The sequence below is a fragment of the Cibotium barometz genome, chromosome 17 (genome assembly GCF_041138505.1).
Source record: "Cibotium barometz isolate CiBa-2024 chromosome 17, ASM4113850v1, whole genome shotgun sequence".
Lineage (NCBI taxonomy): Eukaryota > Viridiplantae > Streptophyta > Polypodiopsida > Cyatheales > Cibotiaceae > Cibotium > Cibotium barometz.
In genome coordinates, this window is record NC_141062.1 from 660,718 (window position 1) to 673,695 (window position 12,978).

Here is a 12,978-nt window from a genome sequence, read left to right on the forward strand (position 1 = left end):
CGGAGTTGGTTTGATACTCCAACCATCCCGTACAAATTGGTTACTCTCAATTTAATGTAATTTCTGGTGATTTTATGCTGATAAAATTGTTGTAATCATCTATTAAACACCAGATTGAGTTGTAAAAGGGTAGACACTGCCCTTGAATCTTGAATTTGGATCAAGAGGTAAGACCCCCTTCACATCACCATGAATTCAGCACAGGAAATAGCCAAATTTAATGGAGAACAGTTTTATACATGGCAAACAAAAACCATGTATTTGCTGATGAGGAAAAATCTGTGGGGATTAGTTGAAGGGAGAGATGAATGCCCAGAGAGAGGGGAAAATGAGTGGAAGAGTAGGAATGAAAAAGCATTGGGGCTTATTGCACTCAGTTTAAATGATGAGATCATTCATCATATCACAGGGATACAGTGGGCAAAAGATGCATGGGATGAACTCAATAAATTATTTGGTACGCAAGCAAAAAATTCCAAGATAAATCTATTAATGCAATTCTACAAATTGGACATGAAGGAAAGTGAACCCTTAATCACACACTTGAACAAATATAAAAGTATTAAGCAATAGCTGGCAGCTATTGGCAAAAAGGTAGAAGATGATGAAGCATTAGCTGTACTTTTGAAGAGTGTGGACAAAGGAGATTATGAAAACATTGTAGCAACACTAAAAAATGTACCTAAACTGAAGATACACGAGATAGAAGCAGCTCTACTGGAGCAAGAGAGCAGAGGCAAAGAGAAGAAAGAGCTCGACTCAACACAGCAGGAGAGGAAAAAGCATTCTTCACCTGAGGAGGATTCTCTCGAGGACGAGGACGAGGAAGAGGCAGAGTAGGAGGGAGGACCTTCACTTGCCACAAATGTGGAAAGCCAGGACACATGGCGAGAGACTGCTACAGCAAACCCAGTGAAGAAGGAACGACATCGGCAAACTTCATGGAGGCTCCAAGAGAAGTGGAGTCGGATCATCTTTTCTGAGAGAGAGAGAGAAAGAGAACCCACAACCCATTGTAACCTGCCCCAATAAAGTAAAACCACCTCTGAGCCACTGATGATGTAGGCCAAGTGGTAGTTGTATGTATGAGCACTTTAGTCAAGGTCGCGGGCACTTATAGTAGCCTTGGACACATAGAGAGAGAGAGTGTCAAGGACTATGGAGTTTAGGGACCTGAGGCACTGGTCGCGGGCTATCAAGTAAAGGGGAGGCAAACTTGGTATAGGGTCTAGGTGTACTAGGAGTATTCACTTGAGGGGAGGTGTTGAAATATACAAGTGAATAGGGTGTGTGTGGGAACAAGCTCTTGGATAGAGGCTGTAAAAGAGGAGATGTAATTGTGAAAGAACCTGTGAAAAGGTTAGAAGAATCTACTGGGAGAGAATAATGGGTAGCATGAGGGAATTTAGGAGTGTGGAGATATTCTGGGAGATAATCAAGGAAAAGAGAAGAGGTGGAGAGAATCAGGCAAGAGGTGGAGATATTCAGGGAGTGAATCATGGAGAAATCAAGGGGATTTGATGCTTGATGTAAACACTATAAATTGAGGCATAGCCCTAATGAGAATTTGCTGGTTTTTGAGTATCCATGCCTACATTAATCTATGTGCTAATTATTCACTAATTACGTCTTAATCACTTGCTAATCACTTTGTTAATTAAGCATTCTTCACCCGAGGAGGATTCTCTCGAGGACGAGGACGAGGAAGAGGCAGAGTAGGAGGGAGGACCTTCACTTGCCACAAATGTGGAAAGCCAGGACACATGGCGAGAGACTGCTACAGCAAACCCAGTGAAGAAGGAACGACATCGGCAAACTTCATGGAGGCTCCAAGAGAAGTGGAGTCGGATCATCTTTTCTGAGAGAGAGAGAGAAAGAGAACCCACAACCCATTGTAACCTGCCCCAATAAAGTAAAACCACCTCTGAGCCACCGATGATGTAGGCCAAGTGGTAGTTGTATGTATGAGCACTTTAGTCAAGGTCGCGGGCACTTATAGTAGCCTTGGACACATAGAGAGAGAGAGTGTCAAGGACTATGGAGTTTAGGGACTTGAGGCACTGGTCGCGGGCTATCAAGTAAAGGGGAGGCAAACTTGGTATAGGGTCTAGGTGTACTAGGAGTATTCACTTGAGGGGAGGTGTTGAAATATACAAGTGAATAGGGTGTGTGTGGGAACAAGCTCTTGGATAGAGGCTGTAAAAGAGGAGATGTAATTGTGAAAGAACCTGTGAAAAGGTTAGAAGAATCTACTGGGAGAGAATAATAGGTAGCATGAGGGAATTTAGGAGTGTGGAGATATTCTGGGAGATAATCAGGGAAAAGAGAAGAGGTGGAGAGAATCAGGCAAGAGGTGGAGATATTCAGGGAGTGAATCATGGAGAAATCAAGGGGATTTGATGCTTGATGTAAACACTATAAATTGAGGCATAGCCCTAATGAGAATTTGCTGGTTTTTGAGTATCCATGCCTACATTAATCTATGTGCTAATTTTTCACTAATTACATCTTAATCACTTGCTAATCACTTTGTTAATTATGTTGATTCTAGTGTTTGATCCACCATAGCTCATCATTTAGCTCAAATTTCAACAAGGGCAACATCCAATGGGTACACAAAAGCGATGAAGTTGCTTTGCCTACTGAACCATGCGTGTTTGTTAAACTTGTGAATTGGATGATTGGGTAGGGGGCTACAAAGTCACCCCTGCTTGACGTAGGGTTTCAACTCTTGGGAAAAAACTTCATGGAATTGGGAGGGTGATTCAAAATTTGAAGTGTAAAACCAACCGTACCAACTTGATCCTCAACAACCACATGCCAGACATCCTTCGAGAGATGACGATATAATCTGAACTTATAGGTGACTATAAGGCCATAGGCGAGTATGGTGTGGAGCTGAATACCATCCATTGTCGTTTGATTAACACAATTGTGTTGCATAAGTAGCGACCTGCATGAATGGTGTGCACATTAGGTTATGCCAGCCTTCTAAGTAATATTAGGTTTTAGGCCACATTACATGTGGGAACACTTTAAAGATCTAAGTGTGCTTGTCCCCGAAGACTTGGATATGACACAATGGATGATCCGCAGGATTGGGGAATGAAAAATCATGCACTCGCTCCAGATTGGAAAAACATCCAGCCTGGATAGCAGAGGTCCAATCCCCAAAGACTTTATGTGGAGCACCCAGGCTTACCGCTATGGCTCATTTTTTTGGAATCAAGAAGGAGGCCAGGTAAAGAGAAAGTCCAAGATAAACCAAAAGGTTTAGTGAGACTTATAGGTAACGACTGTCCCGTTGACTCCAACATGGACTCAGCAAAATTGAATCCTCCGTGAAGATGCGGAGTACTAACGGCTAGACGACGGTAAGACCCCGTGCACCTTTACTATACTTTTCCAGTGACATCCTTGATTTAATGTGTAGGATATATGGGAGGTGATGGCACACAATGTCACCACCAATCTTGAAATATCACTCTCTCATCGTTGTATGCCTAACCGCCGCTGCTGTAAGAAGTGGGATATTGCAAGATGGGTAGTTTATTTGGGCGGATGCCTCCCAAAGAGTAACGGTGGTGTGCGAAGGTAGGCTCAAGCTAATATTCTGACAGCTTGTGAGCGTAATAACGGTATAAGCCTACCTGACTATAAGACTTACTTGTCGGACAGAGACGAAGGTCGGCCATAGTGATCTAGGAGTCTCGTGTGGAAGGGCTCTCGCTCAACAGATCAAAGGTACGCCGAGGATAATAGGCTGATGACTCCCAAGAGCTCTTATCGACGGAGTCGTTTGGCACCTTGCTCTGTCGACTCATCACATCTTGGGGTTGAATAAGGTCCCAAGGGTTCGGTTGTTTGCCGATGAAAGTGGTACGTGAGTTGGGTTTAGAACGTCATGAGACAGTTCGGCTCCTATCTACCATTGGTTTGCCAAGAATTGCGAGAAGCTTACCCTAGTACGAGAGGACTAGGTTGGGTCAACCTATGGTGTTCCGATTGTTGTGCCAGTAATAGTGTCGGGTAGCTAAGTTAGTAGGGAAGAATCGTTGAAAGCATCTAAGCCGGAAATCCTTCTCTAGACAAGTTTGTAAAGATGCAGGGGAGAAGAGAGCTTGAGCTCTTGCAAGCACACACACACACTCACAAAACCCTAAAAGATAACACACAAGGTGAGAGGCTGAAAATCTTCTTCTTCTTCACACAACACTCAACACACCATATACAAAGATAAGAGTACACACAATATGAAAAGGTACTCAACCAAATACATACTAGGGTTATCTCTATAGTGTGAACCCAACTAAATGAGCTGGCGCTATAGTCTCTAGAATGGCTATCACACAGCCTATCATACCACTGGCCACATATCACCCATGATCTCACCAACCATGCCAGTGGTGTAAGTGTGGGGCCTATCCCCCAAGCGGGTCATCGGTGTCCCATCGCCTCACTAGATGAGCTTGATATCTCAACACTCCCCCTCGAGCTCAACTCCATCTCATGTACACCAAGTCCATCGCCTCACTAGATGAGCTTGATATCTCAACACTCCCCCTCGAGCTCAATCTCATGTACCCAATGGTACATTTCAAAAGTGTTATTCTCATTAAAATTGATTTTTATGCATAGAAAGATGCATGAAGATTTTTTTTAATTTTAAAAGTGTTATTCTCAATAAAATTGATTTTTATGCATAGAATGATGCATGAAGGAAATTTTTTTATTACAAAAGTGTTATTCTCATTAAAATTGATTTTTTTACATAGAAAGATGCATAAAGAAAATTTTTTTATTACAAAAGTGTTATTCTCATTAAATTTGATTTTTATGCATAGAAAGATGCATAAAGGAATTTTTTAATTACAAAAGTGTTATTCTCATTAAATTTGATTTTTATGCACAGAAAGATGCATAAAGGAATGTTTTTTATTACAAAAGTATTATTCTTATTAAAATTATTTTTATGCATAGAAAGATGCATAAAGGATTTTTTTAATTATAAAAGCGTTATTTTTATTTAAAAAAATGATTTTTATGCATAAAGAAATTCTTTTTATTTTAAAAGTGTTATTTCTATTAAATTTTATTTTATTCATAAATAGATGCATAAAAGGATTTTTTTAAATAAAAGAGTTATTCCCACTGAAGTTTATTTTTATGCATAAATAGATGCATAAAGAATTTTTATATCAAAATTAGAATTCTCTTTAATTCTATGTTTAAATTTAATGAGTATTTGATAAATGAATAATTAAATACTCTAAGAGAGAAATTTCTATCGTTTTATATTCACACGGATTGTAAAAAGAGAATTTAAGAAATCTATCGAGATCGAAATATTCAGATAAATGACTAATTTATTCCTCATTAGAATTCGTAATTAATTTAGAAATCAATTAAGTGAATATTCAAAGAAAGAAATTCAGTAAAATAGTAACTGAATTATTAAACCTTTTCGAGAAAGATAGTTCGGAAAAAATCTTATTCGACTCGAACCTTGAATCAGACTATGACCAAGACCAAACTCTTTCGTCAGTTTTGAGGAAAGAAGGTGTGACCAGTTTAGAAAAATACACTCAAAACTCCGCTAAATCTGAAACTAAGTTTGAGACCCTTCGAATTGATCTGTGGATCAAGGTTATAGAATTCGAGGAATTCTGGTATGAAATTCAGAATTCCGATCAAGGAGTTTTGGGGATACCGATTCAAGAAATAATCTTGTATTCAAAAGAAAATCAAACTGAAAACTTGCTTAGAAACCCTGTTTTCTTAAAGGACCGTCTTACACCAGAATGGAGGGATGAGATGTGATGTGAATAGATGTGATGAGATGTCATGTGAATCAGGATGTAAATGAATGATATGGGTTGTGAGTGAATGTATATGTGAAGAATGGATGTGTACGTGTATGTGAAGAATGGATGTGGATGTGTATGTGAAGAATGGATGTGGATGTGTATGTGAAGAATGGATACGCATGTGAATGTATATGTGAAGAATGGTTATGCATGTGAATGTATATGTGAAGAATGGATATGGATGTGTATATGAAGAATGGATATGGATGTGCATGTGAAGAATGGCTGTGAATGTATATATGAAGAATGGATGTGAACGTATATGTGAAGAATGGATGTGAATATGTGAAGAATGGATGTGGATGTGTATGTGAAAGAATGGATGTGGATGAGTATGTGAAAGAATGGATGTGGATGTGTATGTGAAAGAATGTGATGTGACATGAATATATGTGAATGAGAAGTGATAGATATGAATGTATGGATACATGTGAGTAGTCGTACATGTGAACAATTGGATGGATGTGGATGAATGAGATGAGATGTGTATGAATGAGATATGATGTGGATAGAAGTGATGTGATATAATGTGGATAGAAGTGATGTGATATAATGTGGATAGAATGCATGTGATGGGATGGTTATGAGAATGAATGTGGTGGATATGAATGAATGAATGTGATAGATGTAAATGGATGTGATGTAAATTGGGATAGATGAATATAATGTGATGCGATGAATATAATGTGATGAGATGTGGATATGGGTTGATGCGAGTGGATGAGGTCCGATGTGGATAATTGAGAAAAGATGTGATGAGATGGAAAATGATGTGATGAGAATGGGAATACATATGAAATAAATGAGGATTGATCTGGAACGAGGTGGAAAGACGAGAGTTCGTTATAGAATTTGTATTTATGACCTATTTTTAAATGACTGTTTTATGTCAAAAATGCTGGGGAAGCATTTTTGACCGTCTTGTGAACGAGGTCATGGTGGAGACCTATTTGATAAAGTTGTAACACTGACGGAGAGTCAACGGAAGATGTCTCGCATAGCAAGGTCGGCTGAGGTCTTGACCAGCCTCGGTTTGATTTAAATGGTGAGCTTTCGATACGGTGGATGAGGGATCAAGGAAGTGGCCTATGAGTGAAGCGCTAGGTGACCTGCGAAGGATCCTAGAGGGTGCTGACGGGCTCTGGGTCGCCAAAGATACCCACACGTGCATCGGGAAAGATATTGGAACAAGGAGTAAGAGTTGTTTTCTGAATTCGGGCATGGATCTAGTGACCTTGCTGGTCCTCCTCAATGGATGAGTCTATGGCTCTTTTATATGGATCTATTGGTTGATCTTGCTGATCTTCAACGGAGATTCCATTTTGATTTTTTTTAAAAAGTGAATCTATTACCGAGTACTATGAGCTAGGAGCTATCAAAAAGGCCCCTGAGAGGACAAGTGGTGAGCGTTCTGGTTGCCAATGATGCTATAGGTACACTAATGAAGAAAAAATTTAGAAATTAGGTTTCAACCGGATATTTTGGAGGATTATGATCTGTGATTCTATAGTTTCATTAAAAGATTGTTTTAAAGTCAGCTCAATTTGTGAAAAAGGCAATTTCATATTGGGTGTGTAAGTGGTGTGACTAGTTTTAAGTTTGCATGAATATTTGGCTAGGGGGCCTGGGAACTCTTTTCCCTGGTACCCAGGACAAAACCTAACCAAATTCTTAAATGGATCCCATCACTATAGTGGTTGGACGGTTGGCTAACCCACAGGACTAGGCTGGACTGATGGATCCCTAAAATGAGACTCAATTCTGTTTATGGGACGATACATGAAGTAAATCCCGGATAAAAATTGTTCTATGGAAAAGAATTAACGGCTGTGCCTCTTAATGAGGAAAAAAGCATTGGTCTCTATGATCCAAGTGCAAGTCTTTTCCTTGATCTGACTATGATACTTATGGGTTCGGTCAGATCAGTTAAGTTAGATAAGGCTCTTGACTATGTTAGAGTAAAAATATCTTGGAGGAATCGCCCATGCTTTTTGGGCGAGGGAAGATTTTTCGGGTTCGGTTTTGGAAGAACCGAGGGATTAGTCTCTTGTCCGGATATCCGTGGGCGAGGCCCCGAGTGAGGCCCCTGCCCCACGTAAGAAGTGCTACTTCCGCTATGTTAGCACCCCTGAATTCGTTATGCGAAGGGGATAGGGATCTTTCAGCTGGTATCAGAGCGAATTGGCTAAAGTGAATCAACCGAGAAGCCAAAAATATCAAAAATTTATGAAGTAACAGTAAAAAGTTAGAAATGTGTGATGAAATTCATACAAATTGATATTCAAACTGAAATTCATAATTTAGTAATTAGGTCTTCAGATGGAAGTATTGCGATTGCATGGAATCCCTGACTTGCTTGAGGCCTAGACATGATGGTATTTACCTCATAATTCCAAGGACCGTGACTACCCGTATATATCGAGGGTATTACACAACATTTTAGACAATTTATTTTAGAGGAAATGCATCAACCGCCATACATGGGTCATCGAGGTGTTTTAGCTACTTTATAATTAGTCTCTAGAGAATTCTTTTGGCCTTATCTTAAACAAGATGTAGCAAAATTTATGGCTCAATATTCTATTTGTCACAAAATTAAAAGCTACAAAGGTAACACCCAAGGACTTCTTATTCCTCTACCCGTCCCTAATGATACTTGGGAACAAATATCAATGGATTTTATTATAGGTTTGCCTATTACATCTGATCATAATGACATGATTTGGACTATAGTAGACTATTTAAGTAAGCAAGCTTATTTCTTACCTTGTAAGGAAACACTGATTTCTCAACACCGCGATTATGTTTATTAGGAAAATCTTTGTACATCACGGATTGCCAAAAGTCATTGTTTCTAACAGAGACTCTAGATTTTGTAGTAACTTTTGGATCACTCTTTTCTCCAACTTAGGTACTAAGATAGATTTTTGCACAACTTTCCATCCAAAAATGAATGGACAAATTGAGGCTACTAATAACACTATCTTGGATCTACTCAGAGCCTACGTTGCCTAACAACCTAATTCATGGGATAAGTACATTCATCTTCTCTAATTTTCTTATAATAATACTTCTCATTTTGCTATACTAGTCGAGCACCTTTCGAAATTGTGTATGGAAAACTCTTTACCTATTCTGTCTACTAGACTTTCCCACAAAATCAAAGCTACTGGTCAATTCATTATCGATTTTACTAGCATTGTGAATGATGTAAAACATTATATTGCACATGCTCAAGAGCAATATGTTAAGAAAGCAAACTCTAAACATAAATCTATCTCTTTTAAAATTAGAGATTATATACTTTTAAGAATTGAAAAGTGCAGACTTAAGAGTGTTGAAAATTTTCCAGATGCGAAGCTCGCCCCAAGATTTTATGGACCTTTTACGGTGATTCACAAAATTAATGATGTTTCTAACAAACTTGAATTACCTTCTCATTGGCAAATTCATAACTCGTTTCATATACGAGTTTGTTAAAACCTTTCAAGGGATCAATTCCCACTCATCTTGTGTATGAGGAACCACCTCTTACAAAGGGTGAGGAAGAAGTTTTGATTCTAGATACTGTCATTGATCATTTATGTGGGATCACTCTATGCTTGCCATGTGGCAAAGAGATGAGCCTCATTTTCCTATATAAAGAAGCATAGGGTGAGAGGCAAGACATTCCCTCTAGCCCTAGTTGGAATCCACTCTTGTGTACTCTTTGAGTGTCTTGGGTGTGTACATAGTTGGGCCTTCTTCTTCTTTTATTGCTTTCTAGAAGGCATGCTAGTTAGAGTGATCTTGTGTGTGAGAGAGACATGTGATTGAGCTTTTGGCTAGTTATGTCTTGCTTCTAGATTAGGTTCCTACCCTTTAATCCCGTCTCTTCTTAAACCTCTTCTTCATCCCCAAGAGCCGGAGTGGGACCAGTGACTTGGGGCTTCGTTGCCTTCTATGTGGATTCCATCGCCACACGTGAACGCCTGGAGGTGCACACTTTCCACTTAACATTGGTTCCGTTGCTCGTCATGGCAACAAATGATGGCTGTGCCTAGCAATAAATCAGCATCGACTGGCTGGAGAGCGAGTTGCAAGGAATGAGAGGGAGCACTTGTTAACCCATTCCTAGGGTTAACAAGAGCTACCACCATTATCTTACATCAAGGAGTCAAGGTAGATACACCAAAGGGTCATACATTCAAGATATGAAGCAATCATGTCCAAAGCTACAACTTGGACATGCGCCCGTAATGGTGTGACGATAAAGTATTTATGGCGATTTTCGCCTTCAAGAGCGTGTGGTAGCAAGTTAGGATAAAGTCTTAAGTGATGTACTTCATGGATATATTATGAGAGTAGTCATTGTAATAACATTAGGCCTCTTATGAGCCTAAAGTGCTCGGTCGGCCAGAATTTAAGTGAGTGTGAACACTTATGGCCATGTATATAAGTGAATATCTCTCATAATACAACATACTCTCCCATTGTGTGCAATCGAGTCTTGCTCTTGCTAATCTCTCTCCCTAATGCATGCTAGTGAGTGTGTGTGTGAGTGAAGTGAGGTGAGAGGAGGGACGAGTACCTGTAGTGCAACGCAGTGATGTGACAACGCTGCGGGAGGCGCAGTGGAATTACTTCTCAAGGAGTTGTAGAGCTTGGAGAGCTCAAGGGTTACGAGCTTTTGGCCATTGGAAAGATCCTCATGACATGTGGTTCACCAGGTAATCTCTTGTTGAATGTGTTTCAAACGGGGGTTAGGGTGAGCCATAACATTTTTGGTGCTACCCTATCGGGGAAACACTAAGGTTTCATGACATGAAACACTTCGTTCACGTCCCCACAAAAAACAAATGGAGTTTAACTTTTCCGTGAAGTTCACTTCACGGTGTGAAACCCTTCGTTTATGCAGCAAAAAAAAAATTCGAATTTAATTTTTTCGTGGAGTCCGCTTCATGCCGTGAAACCCTTCGTTCACGTGGCCAAAAAAAAAGAATTTAATTTTTTCGTGAAGTCCACTTCACGGCGTGAAACACTTCGTTCACGCTACCAAAAAGAAAAATTGAATTTAAATTTTTTGTGAAGTTTGCTTCATGGCATGAAGCGCTAAGGTTCACGGCGTGAAATCCTTCATTCACGGTGGCCAAAAAAAAATCAAAATTGATAAAATTCGTGAAGTCCGCTTCAGGCCGTGAACTGGCACCCTGCTATTAACGACATGAAAGGGGGTCCGTTGGTAAAAAAAATTAAATTAAATTTTTCTATAAAGTCCACTTCAGGACATGAAACCCTAGTGTTTTACGGCGTGAAAGACTTCATTCACACCCCCACAAAAAAACAAAAATCGAATTCAAATTTTTCATGAAGTCCACTTCATGGCAGGAAACCCTAAGGTTTCACGACGTGAAACACTTCGTTCACGCCCCTGTAAAAAAATGAATTTAACTTTTTCATGAAGTCCACTTCAGGGCGTGAAACCCTTCGTTCACAACGTAGCAAAAAAAAATCAAATTTAATTTTTTCGTGAAGTCCACTTCACGGCATGAAATGCTAAGGTTTTATGGCATGAAATCCTTCACATTCACGTAGCCAAAAAAAAATCAAATTTAATGTTTTTGTGAAGTCCGCTTCACGACGTGAAGCACTAAGGTTTCACGGCACAAAACCCATCGTTCACGTGGCCAAAAAAAAATTTCAAAATTGATAAAATTTGTGAAATCCGCTTCATGCCGTGAACTGTACCGTGCTAGTTCAGGATGTGAAAGGGCATGAGTTTAAGTTTTTTGTGAAGTCCACTTTACGGGCTGAAACCGTAAGACTTCACGGCGTGAAACACTTTCTTTACGCCCCCCCCAAAAAAAATTGAATTTAATTTTTTCGCACTTCACGGCGCGAAACCCTAAGGTTTCACGGTGTAAAACACTTTCTTCACGTCCCTGCAATTAGGGTTTCACGGCATAAAACACTTTCTTCATGCCCTCGCGAAAAAATAATAATCAAATTTAACTTTTCCGTGAAGTCCGCTTCACGGCGTGAAACGCTAAGGTTTCACAGTGTGAAAACCTTTGTTCACAACACGACTAAAAAAAAATCGAATTTAATTTTTTCGTGAAGTCCGCTTCACAGTGAAATGCTAAGATTTCACGGTGTGAAACCCTTCATTCACGTGGCCCAAAAAAATCAAATTTAATTTTTTCTTGAAGTCTATTTCACGGCATGAAGTGCTAAGGCGTGAAACCCTTCTTTCATGCGGCAAAAAAAAAAACAAATCAAAATTGATAAAATTAATAAAGTTTGCTTCACGCCCTGAACTGCACCCTGCTAGTTCATGACATGAAAGGGGGTCTGTTGGCCAAAAAAAAATTAAATTAATGTTTTTTGTGAAGTCCACTTCACGGCATGAAACCCTAAGGTTTCACGCCATGAAACATTTCGTTCACGTCCCCGCAAATTTTTTTTTTCGTGAAGTCCACTTCACGGCATGAAACACTTTGTTCACGTCCCTGCAAAAAAAAAAGCAAATTTAACTTTTTCGTGAAGTCTGCTCCATGGCATGAAACACTAAGCTTTCATGACATAAAACCCTTTGTTCAGGCGACAAAAACAAAAAATCATATTTTATGTTTTCGTTAAGTCTACTTCACGGCGTGAAATCCTTTATTTATGTGGCTTTAAATAAAATCAAATTTAATTTTTTCGTGAAGTCAACTTCATGGCGTGAACCACTAAGGTTTCATGGTGTGAAGCACTCAGGTTCACGTGTGGCCAAAAAAAAATCAAAATTGATAAAATTCGTGAATTTCGCTTCACCCGTGAACTGCACCTTGCTAGTTCACGACGTGAAAGAGGGTCCGTCGAAAAAAAAATCACATTTAATTTTCTCGTGAAGTCCACTTCACGATGCAAATCCTAAGGTTTCACAGTGTGAACACTTCATTCACGATCCTGTAAAAAGAAATTTTGATTTAATTTTTCCATGAAATCCACTTCACAATGTGAAAGCCTAAGGTTTCACAACATGGAACACTTCGTTCATGCCCTCGCAAAAAATAAAATTGAATTTAACTTTTTCGTGAAGTCCATGAACTTCACGGCGTGAAATGCTAAGGTTTCACGTTGTTAAACC